Genomic DNA, 14,078 nt, shown 5'->3' with positions numbered 1-14,078 from the left:
GAACTTACTAGTTCAAATTAAGGGGTGTGTAGCCCCTTAATTCGAACTAGTGGGAGGCTAGCCCTCCCCAGCTTTCCCTGGTGGCCACTCTGGCCAGCACCAGGGAAACTCTAAGGGGTCCGGGGCCGGGAGGGTGGCAATAAAGGGGCACGGGCTGGCTACGATGCCCGTGTCAGGTGCAAGCCTGCCAGCACCCAGCCAGCAGACCCTGCACCTGGCACGGCTAGAGCCAACCACCCGATACCCCCCAGCCCTCCACCCCTTCCCAGGACCAGGCTGGCGGCTCCCCGGAGCCTGCCTGGGGCCGCAAGAGGTGGGAGCCCGCCTGGTCTAGTGCAGAGATCATAGACCTCATCCAGGTTTGGGGGGAAGCCTCCAATGTCCACGACCTCTGCACTAGGCACAGGAAAGTGGCCGTCTAGGGCAGGATAGCTGCCAGCCTGGCCACCAAAGGCCACATGCGAACCCAGGAGCAGGTTTGCATGAAAATCAAGGTGGTCGAGTGAGACCCCGACCCTGAGCCCTGATCTTAGAACATAAGAACAGCTGTACTGGGTCAGACCAAAGGCCCATCTAGCCCAGTAGCCAGTCTGCCGACAGTGGCCAACACTAGGTACCCTGGAGAGGATGGACCAAAGACAACGACCAAGCCATTTGCCTCGTGCCATCCATCTCCAGCCTTCTACAAACAGAGGCCAGGGACACCATTCTTACCCCCAGCTAATACCACTCCATGGACCCAACCTCCATGAATTTATCTAACTTCTCTTTAAACTCTGTTATAGTTCTAGCCTTCACAGCCTCCTGCAGCAAGGAGTTCCACAGGTTGACTATTTGCTTTGTGAAGAAGAACTTTCTGTTATTAGTTTGAATAACCCATTCATTTCATTTGGTGTCCTCTATTCCTTATATTATGGGAACTAACGAAGAACTTTTCTTTATGCACCCACTCCACACCACTTATGCTTTTATAGACCTCTATCATATCCCCCCTCAGTCTCCTCTTTTCTAAGCTGAAAAGTCCCAGTCTCTTTAGCCTCTCTTCATATGGGACCTGTTCCCAACCCCTGATCATTTTAGTTGCCCTCCCCTCTCCCACCTCCTTTTCCCAGTCTCCCCCAGTTTTGTTAAATAAAGAGAGTTTCTATTTTTGACCACATGTGTCCTTTATTTTGTACATCAGGAAGCGGGGCTAGGGATAGGTAAGTAGAAGGAGGTGAGGGAGGAATGGGGTACGAGCCCCCGATGAAGAGGACTGGGGTGGCTCTGCGGGCTCCTCGGGGTGGAAACTCTCCTGCAGCCCCCCGATTGACACCCCCCCCCCGGGTGGCAGCCTGCGGCAAGTGCAGCCGGGCAGATGGCCGAGTGCTGTGATGTGCCGAGTGTGGACACTCAGGGCATTCCAAGCCAGGACTGCTTTGCTGTCCCTCATCGAGGTAGACAAGCAAGCGGGGAACCCTGAGAACTGTCTGTCCGGAGTGGGGGTCGGGTCCCTTTAAGCACAGCCCTCGGCTAGCCTGAGACAGCAGCTCCACACTCTAAGTCCTAACCTGATGCCCTGCCGGCACTGCTTCCGGCCAGCCTTAACCTCGGTTCAGGGTCCACTCAATGTGGACATACTAGTTCGAATTAGCAAAATGCTAATTCGAACTAGTTTTTAGGTCTAGATGCACTAGTTCGAATTAGTTAATTCGAACTAAGTTAGTACGAATTAGTGCTGTAGTGTAGACATACCCTAAGGGTACCTCTTATTTCAAAATTTGGCGCTAGTCTACTCAGCGCTAATTTTGAAATAAATCGCTATTCCAATATCTTCCTTAATGCTCATGCAACAAGGTTTACAGGAAGCCAGAATAAAAAGACCATTATTTTGAATCTATTTTGAAATAACGCGCATGCTGTTGTTAAGACGTGCAGAACGCTATTTCGGGATAATGGACGTTATCCCAAAATAGCACCACTGTGTAGATGTCCCCTATGGTGCTGCAGGACCAGTCATAGTTTACATTTTTTTCCTATTAAAACAGCACTGAAGACTCAACAACCCAGCTTTTAATTTGAGTCAGCACCTAGAGTTGCACCTCACCTCCCCTATAGATTTTAATTTGAGCTGCTGACCCATGTTGAGAGCTAAGTTGCAATATCTTCACTGCTATTTTAAGCCAAGTCAGCTAACAACAACTTAAGAATGTCCTTTTTTTTTGGCAGCAAGACATTCCCCCATGAAAATTTAGTCCTGAAATATTAAACTACCTCCATGTTTCGTTTTGCTTTGACCATTTCTGGGGGAGAGAAAAGTTCTGCAGGAACGAATACTTTTCCCCGGCCGCGCTTGAAAGGCGAAGGCTGTTGAGAAATTTTTTCAGAGCCCCTGTGTCAACCAGGTTCGAATTACAGGTCACTTGGAAAATGAGGCACTAAAAATGAAGTGAATGATGGGAGATTCCCTGCAGCTTATCTGCCCTTTCCAGCTTCTGAACACGATTGCAGCGAGCACAAAGCAGAAAGCCTCACAATGATGGCCTACATTTGGATACCATTTCACTGATGTTCAATTGGGGAGGGAAACAAACCCAGATGCCCTGGCTGCTGCTCTCAGGCTCACAAAAGGAAGTGGCTTTAATAGGCAGAAGTGACTTTTATGCTGCCAGTCAGGGCCAGTTCACACAAGGAGGTTAAGGCTTGAGGGCAATGGAAGTTTAAGGCAGTTTGAGGCTGAATAAGGAAGTCTCCAGGCTAGCCACTTACAATTCAAGACTAGCTTCATCAGGCTAAACCCTTTTACGGATGAGGAGCAGAGGTCTGAGACACTGCCCCCCCTCAGGTGAGCCATTAATGCCAGAGCTTGCTTGCTTTTGTCAAAGACAGAATCTAGGAAACAAAAAGTAAACAGGCCGCTGCGCCCAGGGAACCAGGCATTTTGATACAAATGGGCCTAAGGGAGCAGACCCTAAAAGGAAAAGTTGGACAGATCAAGATGGAGCCGAGTTACTAGGCTTTGTGTCCAGATTAGCAGAGCCACGGGAAGTCTGCAGGAGGCTGTCGGGGGGTACGCCTCTGGCGTGGGGTGCACCCCCCCTTCTACAGTCCCGTTGCCCCAGTCCTGGCCCCTCGATCAGAGCATACATGGTACTAACAGTCACAATACCAAGTCCAGGCCCCTCTATCAGGGCCTATACGGTACTAACCGTTCAAATATAGAGTCAGGCCCCTCTATCAGGGCCTATACGGTACCTGACACCTAGCCCGGGGAAAAGCCTCTCCTGGCTGGGGATGCTTGCCCAGGGTGTGGACAGGGTGGTAGGGGGACCCGGGCCCTCCCTCTCCACTGGGTCCCAGCCCAGGGCCCTGTAGGCAGGGACTATCGCTCCTGCCGGCTCGGTGGGGAATCCGGCCGATACACACCGAGCTGTGATAGCAACCCCTTGCCCTGGGCTGCTTCCTACTGCCCTGGCCCCCCCATAGTCAGTCGGCATCGGCCCTTACCGGGGCTGGTGCTGTAGGTGGTCCAGTCCCTCAGGCGGGGTTGGCTGCTGGCTTCACTCCCGGAGTCCGATGCCGGCCTTCTCTCTGGCCTCAGCTGCCGCAGGAACACCGGGGTTGCTGCCTGTACTCTTCTTCCCTCCAGCTGCCTCCCCTCCTGCCGGGCTGCCTCTGCCTTTATACTCTGGCTCTGCTGGGAGCAGGCCCAGCAGGGCTGGAGGGGCGGGGCTCTTTCAGCCAGCTGGGCCTGGGCTACTCCCAGCCCTTCAGTGCGGGGCCTGTTTGCCCCGTCACAGAGGCATTTTCAGAGAGGGATTTTCATATACCTTACTCCTGCACTGTAACTTTCAAAGCAAAGACTCCTTAAAGTCAAATGGGCCTGATTCTCAGTTACAACCTGTCTACACATGAAGTTATTTAGGAATAGTTATTTTTGGATAACTCCATATTGGGACACACTCATTCCAGAATAGAAGTGCCTTGTTCCTCTTTAGCTTGATCCACTTTTGTGCCAAATGCTTTCCTGGATTAAACTAAGCAGGAATAAGTCCTGGTCTACACAAACCCTTATTTCAAAATAACAAGCAAAGCACCCACATTACCAACCCCGCTATTTTGAAATAATGGGCTGGTTATTTTGAAATAATGCCACCTACTTTCCACGGGGAAAACCACTTATTTTGAAATCGTTATTTCAAAATAGCGGTAGTGTGGACGCTCTGGTGCTGCTATTTCGAAATGACTCCTCCCCAGAGTAATTCAAACTAATGACTCCCCAGTGCTTCCTAGAGCTCTAAGTCAAGGTAGCGCATCCACATTAATGGAGCCTGCCTCGGATTAATTTCGAGGCTTCTTTGTAGCAAGGACACGGTATTTGGATTTTGTTATTTCAGGAGTTATTTTGAAATTAGTTATGGCCTAATGTAGACATGCCCTGAGTGTCTACACAAGGGGCTAGTCTGGAATAGCTATTGGGCTTTAAACTTACACCCTACAGTCTTCCAAATTACGTTTCAAGTGTAACCAAGCCCTTATACTAAGGAGCCTTTCACTAACCCACTCTGAGGCTCCATGGTCCTGCCAGAGCAAAGAGGTCTCAGTATAAGCAAGATCAGGCCCAAACGTCACCGTTGTAAGTGCAATGCGGTAAGAATTAATTCTGCGACAGTGACCAACATGCACAAGCTTCACATCAGTTGTGTAAAACCCGTTTCTTCTGTTCATATATCAGGTACTGAGCAGCTGAATGAGTTACTCCGCCTCCCACATCTTTACCTGTCTCGGAGATGGAGCCTGGACGCTCTTTGGAGCAGGGGCTGCCTCTTTCTATCAGTTAGCAGGGCACCTCTCATGCGGGAGGGAGGGCTGATTTCAATTGGGACCGTACTGAAAGTAACTGACACACCCTTGCATTTCATCTTGTAAGCACTGGGTGAGAAGCCACAAAGCCTCCCAAGCAGCAGGCACATCAATTCCCTCTCCAACCTGACTCCATTCTGCTCAGAGGCTGGAAACTCAGCTGCAGGATCAAGGCAGGATCAGCAACTCGCACCGCAGCATGCGGCCTATAATTGCTCCACCTCACCCTGGCACAGCACGGCAGGCGACGCCTGGGCCATCGCGGGAGTCATTTGTAAGGAGCGCTCACCAGTGAGCAGGCTCAGCTAAGCATCCCAATGTCGGCATTAGGCAGCGGGCAGGCTCTGAGCTCTCCAGCAGTCAAAGGATGAGCTGAGGCGGGTTGCCCAGTGGCAGGCAGCTCAGTAGCTGCCAGAGAGAGTTATGCTATGGGAAAGTTTTAATATCACCCGCTCCTTCCCCTCTCCCCCGCGCCACTGCAGCTCTTCCTGCATTAAGCATCACTGCTTTTCCCAGCGTGAGGTGTCGTTGGATGCTGGTACCATTTGTTCTTCAGGCAAGCGAGGGGTGTGCGTTTGTGCTGACTGGAACTAACACGAAAGATCAGGGATTCTCAGGCTGCGTCTGCCTGTTAGAATACAGTTTCAGGATTCCTCTGATGAAAGCAGCCCTGGCCCTGCTAACAACTCCCCCTAGGGTCACACCTAGAAGTGGGCAGTGTTTGTGTGTGTGTGTGTGTGTGTGTACGACACCTAGAAGTGGGCAGTGTGTGTGTGTGTGTGTGTGTGTACGACACCTAGAAGTGGGCAGTGTTTGTGTGTGTGTGTGTGTGTACGACACCTAGAAGTGGGCAGTGTGTGTGTGTGTACGACACCTAGAAGTGGGCAGTGTGTGTGTGTGTGTGTGTGTGTGTACGACACCTAGAAGTGGGCAGTGTGTTTGTGTGTGTACGACACCTAGAAGTGGGTAGTGTGTGTGTGTGTACGACACCTAGAAGTGGGCAGTGTTTGTGTGTGTGTGTGTGTACGACACCTAGAAGTGGGCAGTGTGTGTGTGTGTGTTTGTGTGACACCTAGAAGTGGGCAGTGTGTGTTTGTGTGTGTGACACCTAGAAGTGGGCAGTGTGTGTGTGTGTGTGACACCTAGAAGTGGGCAGTGTGTGACACCTAGAAGTGGGCTGTGTGTGTGTGTGCGCGCGCGCATGTGTGTAGGGCAGCAGGAAAAAAAAAGATGCAGATTTGGCAAAATGTTTCACGGTTGCATGCTAAAATCACCAAACTGTTCATGTCAAAAGATAATGTAAAAGATTCCGAAAAAAATCAAAATGTTTTGATGTTTTCAACATGAAAAATGTCAAGGGGGGCTGATTTGAAAGGACTTGGCCTTTTCTTTTCCTTTGTTTTAATTGTTAAGACTATGAAAAAAGAATCAGTTTAAATGGTCAAAAATGTTAAAACCTGCACAAGCCGTTTCACTTCCCCATCAGTTTTTTATCTGCACTTTGATTCACGGCGTGCTTTGAAAGGGTCTCTCTGGGTGCTACCCAAAACCGTTACGAGAGATCCAGAAAACTCTGCTCTTCTCCCAGCTCTTGTAGCAGCCCCCCCAGCGAGAGCCCAAGTCGGGGTCTCTCTAAACCCAGCAGTGCTGCTGATAACCATGGCTCCAGGCCATCCTCTGTGAGTCTCTCCAGTCACTGCATTTGCCCCTCTGCATGTCTGGGCAGCAGGTGGATAATACGCTGTGCTTCTTACTCTGTTACTAGCACTGTCACTCAGCTGTATCAGAGGCAGCAGCGCAGGGGGGGCAGGAGAGAGACAGTACACATGAGAAGTGGCTTTCAAGCCGGCTCCCCATGTGAATCAGTTTCCACCTGTCCCTTCCCCCCTTGTATAAACATGTAACCACTAAAAAATACAGTGGTTACACGTTTATACAAATACACGTTAGTTAACATCCCTACCGTGGTCCGGCACAGATGTTGCAGGGCCAGAGATTCCCAGTGGAGGGCCAGAAGGAGGGAGCCCAGCATAGCTGGCAGGGCAGCGGGGCCAGCAGCAGGTGGGGGCTGGCTACAAGGCTGGGGGGAGGCCAGTGGCAGGAAGCCAGAAATGACCGCCCCTGGTCCAACAAGATCCCTCATCCAGGAACAGTCAGGTCCCAAAGGTGACGGTCCAGGGAGGTCAAACCTGTACAAAGAAAGTAGCGTGATTTGGGAAAGGGGTTTCTGAGGCGCGATGCACTAGATCGCATTTCTAGAGTTAACATTATAGGTGTTGATACTCACCCTATTGCTGACTAAATCTCTTTTGGGTTATTGCTAATAAAAACACTGAGCCCTGGTATAACCACATGTGACTCTTCATTCTCCTGCCTGAACCGCAATAAGGCACTGAAGGGGTATGTCTACACTACCCCGCTAGTTCGAACTAGCGGGGTAATGTATGCATACCGCACTTGCTAATGAAGCCCGGGATTTGAATTTCCCGGGCTTCATTAGCATAAGCGGGGAGCCGCCATTTTTAAATCCCCGCTGCTTCGAACCCCGTGTAGCGCGGCTACACGGGGCTCGAACTAGGTAGTTCGGACTAGGGTCCTATTCCGAACTACCGTTACTCCTCGTGAAACGAGGTGTACCGGTAGTTCGGAATAGGCACCCTAGTCCGAACTACCTAGTTCGAGCCCCGTGTAGCCGCGCTACACGGGGTTCGAAGCAGCGGGGATTTAAAAATGGCGGCTCCCCGCTTATGCTAATGAAGCCCGGGAAATTCAAATCCCGGGCTTCCTTAGCAAGTGCGGTATGCATACATTACCCCGCTAGTTCGAACTAGCGGGGTAGTGTAGACATACCCAAGGTGACCACAGTTTGTTCGGAAACAACATCTCCCGCTAAAATAAACAGCTAAGGAATCTTGCTGTGTGTAGTGTTTGTCCTCCTTAGGGAGACAGAATCTTTTAAGTTTCATGGAGTTATGTCTTCAGGCCTGGGAAAACCAACCCAGACGACTGTCCAGCAGCATGACCTCTTGGACAGAAATGGCACGTTGAGCCAAGTGCTGTATTTTATGAGCAAGCACCGAAATCCTTACAGTGACAAGAGGAGAGTATTTAGTTCTGTGCTAATGCAAAACAACTGCTTTGCATAATTCCGCTGCGATATCCCTCCTCTGCCGCACGTTCAAAGACACCAGCTGGCACCCTCCACTTCTGAAGGCTTGTGCGTGTCAAAGCTGAACTCCATCTCGTGCAAAGCGAGCTCCCGAAGTTGAGAAATCCAAGGCCTGATTATTCAGCCAGCTTTGGCATCCTTCAGAGAGCAGCCAGAACATGGTTGTGTGCAGCTCTAAATGTGAAATTAGGAAACAATATAAGAAAATTGCCAGGATTATTCATGTGTGGAAGTGAGATGAACGGCTTGCGAATACTGCAATCACGAACAATGGTAGGAGATGAATGAAGGGAAATGAAGAGTCCTTAGACAGTGCTGACAGTCATCTGTCCCCACTTTCTTCTACAGCCTCCTTCAAGTGGTATTTAGAAACGGGTTTTGTTTCCCCAATCTCCACTGAATTCTTGGATGCCTTTTTAAAAATACATATCAGTCAAGTTGCAGGCACTAATCCCACTCAGCAAAACAACACAGAATGAAAAGCAGTGGCTAAGACGGACAGCTAGACACACTGCGGGGGGGGGGCGAGAAATTATTTGAGTTTGGTGGTTAGCAGCTGGTATGCTCTGGCCTCTGCTTATTATGCCCCAGCTGTTCATTGCGTCCACTGTTGTCTCTTCTCTTGGTTTATTTACATGAGTCCTGGAATGAGGTGGTCAAACAGCTGGCAGAGCAATCTCAGCTTTCACTGAATCTCAACTCAACTCCAGTGCGTGGAGCAACTCTGCCTCAAGAGCTGACTAATCTCAGGCCTAGGTAGAGAGCAAACTCTTCTACTGCTCCCACAGCTCTTTCTCCAAGGGCCACCCGCTGCCACCACACAGCTCGCTGCATAACCAGAGCTAACTATAACACAGCATGTCTTCCCACCACTCAAATCTTGTCCACAGAGAAAGAGGACTTGGCAGGCTGTAACAGCGCCCCCTGGTGACCAGGTGTGCTGGAAGTGTGTAGGGGTGCAGGAGCACCTCATGGCATGAAGTCGTAACAAATACACGGTTTCCTGCCTTTAGCACCCCCACTCTAAAAATTGTTCTAGACTCCCTACCGCCTACCGTAACGGCACAATTGAGGCCCTAATCCAGTGGTCCTAAAATTCTAGAGCATACGCCAGAGAAGGGCACGGAGAAAGCAAGTGCTGTGTTCATGTCCAGCTAGTAGCAGGAGTCTTTGTTATTTTGTATGCATTGCTTTCAGTAGCACTTAAGGGAGGCAGTGTTGTCTAGTGGTTAGAGAACTTTGTCATGAGAGATCTGGGGTCTTTTCCCGGCTCTGCCACTGAACTTGGGAAAGTCCCTTCTCTGTGCCACAGTTTTCCCCATCTGCAAAATGGGGCTAATGAACTTGCTCTCTTTCACAACATGCTCGGAGATCTAGAAAGGAAATACGCTGAAAGAGCAAGATGTTACTGTGATGCATGTTCTGAAGTGCTTTCCTGAAAGGGGGCTTGGCTAACGTGGCAGCGGAGTTGAGAAGGGATTGCGAGCGTATGAAGGGGGGATGAGTGACGGGAGCGATGCCAAGGAAGCCGGAGAGAAAGCAGGTCGGAGAGAAGCAGGCTGCAAGGCTCAGTGGGTAGGGAGTGTGGGGCTGAAGGGCTGCATGGATAGGACAAGGAACACAGCATCAGTGTCAATAACGCAAACCGGGGAGGGGGAATCCAATGTAGAGTACAAATATCAGTGCTTAGTGAGTGTCAGTAAAATGCGAAGGTTCCTTCAGGCTTCTCCTGCTATCGCCTATGTGGAGAGATGTGTGAATTATTCATAACATCATCACGTTCTCCAGAGACGCATTTGTGACACCCAAGCCCAAGGCTGACAGTCGTCCACTTCAGCAAACAAGGGAAAGAGGTCCCTGCCAGTGCAGAAGGCTTGCGAAGCTCACGCAGAGATCAGTTCAATCACATCACTATTACACCCCTCTCTTAGCTGGGCTAAAAGGTTTTCATGCTGAACATGCCTAGACTTGGAAAGATCCCATTTTAATCAATGTCACTGACGTCACTGGCCATCCTTATACGGCAGGAAAAAAATGTGCCTCTTGTTGACCCATGAAAGAGAGCTTCCAAATACTGAAGATTCTCTGTGAACAGGTTTTACATATGGAGATATACCATCTCACAGAGCTGAAAGGGACCTTGAGAGGTCATTGAGTCCAGTCCCCTGCCCTCATGGCAGGACCAAGTACCATCCCTGACAGATTTGCCCCAGATTCCTAAATGACCCCCTCAAGGATTGAACTTACAACCCTGGGTTTAAGGAGCCAATACTCAAGCCACTGAGCTATCCCTGGCCTCCACTGAAAATGTTGATGAATGTTTTCCACCAAAAAAATGTTGCATTGAAATTTTGAACTACCCAAACTTTTCAGCCTGCTCTACTGATAATCATAGGCTACATCTACACTGGCATGATCTTGCGCAAAAACTCTTTAGCACAAAGTAGTTGTGCAAGAGAGCATCTACACTGGCAGGTGCTTTTGCACAAGAGATGTGCTTTTGCGCAAGAGCATCCATGCAAGTGTAGACACTCTCTTGTGCAAGAACGCTCTGACGGCCATTTTAACCATAGGGCTTTCTTGCGCAAGAAATTCATGTTGCCTGTCTACGCTGTCCTCTTGCGCAAGAACAGTTGCACAAAAGGGCTTATTCCTGAGCGGGAGCATCAGCGTTCTGGTGCAAGAAGCCCTGATTTCATACATTAGAACATCAGTTTACTTGCGCAAGAACACACGGCCAGTGTAGACAGGCAGCAAGTTTTTGCACAAGAGCGGCCGATTTGGTGCAAGATAGTGCCAGTGTGGACACAGCCATAATGTATATAGAGAGGGGATGTAACATAGGTTGGGTGGGTTTTTTTGGATAACTGGGACCCTGTTTTGACATCAATTCTGCCTGTCAATTAATAACAAACGGGCATTTGGCACCTCTACATCTGTCTACAAATGCCAGTGTTGGAGCTATGCTGCACTGTGGGATGAGGACACTCAGAGTTTCCTGGTGATAGCTTTCCCAATCCTCTAGTCAAGCCACAAACTCTGGCCACTTGACTTAAAGAATTCCCTTCAGCAACAGTGATTTCATTGAGACCTATTGCCTATCCCAGTGCTCCTGATGCCCATCTGACTGTCTGTAGCTACTTGTTGTCTCTGGTCTTAGATTTAGATTCTAAGCTGTCTCGAGCAAAGAGTCTATTTACCTAGCACAGTAGGTAAGCTAAAAATACTAACCACTGAGGTCAGGACAGAGAGCACCATCAACTAGGGTTCCCAGGAGCATCTGCCCTATAAGTCAGTATTATAAAAGAAAGTGTTCTTCCTTTTCGGCATTTGGATTTTTTACATTCATTCCAGTGTAAACTGGTTTGAGTTTGATTTTTTTTTTTCAAAAAAAATTTCATTCTGATGTGAAAAAACAGGTGTCGATAAGAAATATTTGGAAAGAAATGTTGAGAGCGTCGGTTGTAATTCAAAAGGGAACAAATACAAATCCAGGGCCCGATTCTGAGCTGGTGTCAGTCGCTGTTGCTTCCTGGACTTCCGTGGAGCAGGACTGATTACACCATCTTCGAGCAGCCTCCAGTCTTCCCAAGCCGTATCCCCTGGCAACATGCCCAACACCAGGCCACTTGAGGTTGCCTTCTGTCCTGGCTCCAGCCGCTAGGAATTTCAGCTCTCCTGAATGTGGACGTTCCAGTGTTTGCCCTCTGCCAAGAACCGTCTTGTCACCTTTCCACCCCAGCCAGCTGGTACCCGGGGGAAGAAAACTCATCTGCACCACAGTCAAGGATACCCTTGTGCGTCTTCATCATGGGACCACCAGCTACTTATTATGACGTTGTCATGCTAGGCCGAGTGAGTCACTAGGCACATCAGTTCCAGTTCTTACATAAGGACTCCTCACCTTCACACACTCCAGGGACCTTCATGCTCTCCGAGCAACCAAGATGCTTAGAGATCTGCTAAGCATATAGCCAACCACTTAATGGTTTTTAAAAATCCAGCTGGCGTGCTGTATTCAGTTGGAAAACCTAGCCACTCACGGAGCTGGACACTTCACAGGCAACATAGATAATTCAGCCTCTGCCTAGCTACAACTCAGCAGTAGGCAAGTTAGTCAAGTACAGTATGTCTACACTGCATTCCTCTTTCGAGGAATTATTATTCCAGATGGAACAACACAAGTCAGTACGGGTATGTCTGCACTGCATTCCTCTTTCAAGAGAGGACTGCAAATGCAGACACTCGAAATTGCAAATGCAACATGGATTTGAATTTCCCGTGCTTCATTTGCATAATCGCGGCCGGCCTCTTTTTCGAAATACCTTATTTCGAGATAAAAATGCTGTTTAGACGCGGTTATCTCGAAATAGGGTATTTCGAAAAAGCGGCCGGCCGCGATTATGCAAATGAAGCACGGGAAATTCAAATCCGCACTTCATTTGCAGTTTCGTTTGTCTTCATTTGCATTCCTCTCTCGAAAGAGGAATGCTGTGTAGACATACCCGTACTGACTTGTGTTATTCCTTCTGGGATACTGTCAGACAAGCCATCCTTCAGTGCACCAATCTGCTTGGCCAATTGACTCGTTTAAATTAGGCTGGAATTTCCTAATTAGGGAGTTAGGAAGTCATCTTCCAGTGAACCCTGGGCACGTCTATTTCACTTGTCATACCTATTAGATTTGAACAGAAAGAAAAAAAGCCTGCTTTGCATAGGAGACTTTTCCTTCAAAGACATCTAATGCTCAGGTTTCTTTCCCCTTGACATTCCACTTAGGGTACGTCTAAACTACATGCCTCTGTCGGCAGAGGCATGTAGATTTGTTTGTTCAGCAAAGGCAAATGAAGCCGCGATTTAAATGACTCGCGCGCTAGTCTGGACGTTCCCCCTGTCGACATCAAAGCCCTTTGTCGGCAGCCCCGGTAAACCTCATTCCACGAGGAAAAACGGGGCTGCCGACAAAGGGCTTTGAGGTCGACAGGGGGAACGTCCAGACTAGCGCGCGAGCTGACAAACAGCTGATCAGCTGTTTGTCGGCTCAGCGCGGCAGCCATGTAAATGTAAATGAAGCCGCGATCATTTAAATCGCGGCTTCATTTGCCTTTGCTGATCTGTCTAATCTACATGCCTCTGCTGACAGAGGCATGTAGTCTAGACACAGCCTTAATGTTTCCCCTTGCTCCTTCTTTGTGGCACCCAGAGAAGTCCAAGGGCCACCTGTCATGCAAAAATCAGGAGAAAGAGAAGAAGCAAGTAAACACATAAATCTAGCCCTCTCAAAGATTTTTGAACCATCAAGTGATGTGTGTATGTGTGTTTTTGATTCCCCTGCAACAACTCCGTACTAGAAGTGGGGGGAGGGAAGATGTCATAGGTGAGATTTGTGATAGAGGGCTCTACTCCAGCAGGCATAGGGAGAGCAAGAGCTGACTGCTGCAAGCTAAAACAAGACAATTCAGACTAGAAATAAGCTGCATATTTTCAGCCATTAGGGAACTTGACAACTGGAACTACTTACCAAGGAACGTGATGGATTCACTTGAAGTCTTTAAATCAAGACGGGCTCTTTGTAAGCGATCTGACTGAGCTCAATTAGACATTATTGGCTTGGGGCAGGAATTACGGGGGGGAGATTCTGTGGCCTGTGATATACAGGAGATTAGAATGGTCACTTCTGGCCTTTTAAATGGATGGATTTCTCCTTGGAGACCTCGCTTTCCCAAGCATCTGACAGGGAGAATGGTTATCTAACTAGAACCATTTGTAGTTACCAATGACAGCCAGCAATTCTGCCATGCAATTTGCATGGCCAATCAAACTGATGATGATTTACCCAAAGGAACTTCTCAAAACAGAGTGATGGCTGCGGCTTTCAAGCCTGGGTAGCTAAGATGAGATTCCACGTCCATACGTAGGCACCTAAGGCCTAGCACCTCAGTGTGGAGGGTAAGTGCCTAAATATCTGTGAGACACTGGGCCCAAAGGTGTGGTTTCCATAGATGCTGAACCCTGCTCACTGTATCTGAATCAGGAGTCTAATTTGAAATACCCAGGTCCCAGCTAA

The sequence above is a fragment of the Pelodiscus sinensis genome, chromosome 3 (assembly GCF_049634645.1).
Source record: "Pelodiscus sinensis isolate JC-2024 chromosome 3, ASM4963464v1, whole genome shotgun sequence".
Taxonomy (NCBI): domain Eukaryota; kingdom Metazoa; phylum Chordata; order Testudines; family Trionychidae; genus Pelodiscus; species Pelodiscus sinensis.
This window is presented reverse-complemented; position numbering follows the sequence as displayed.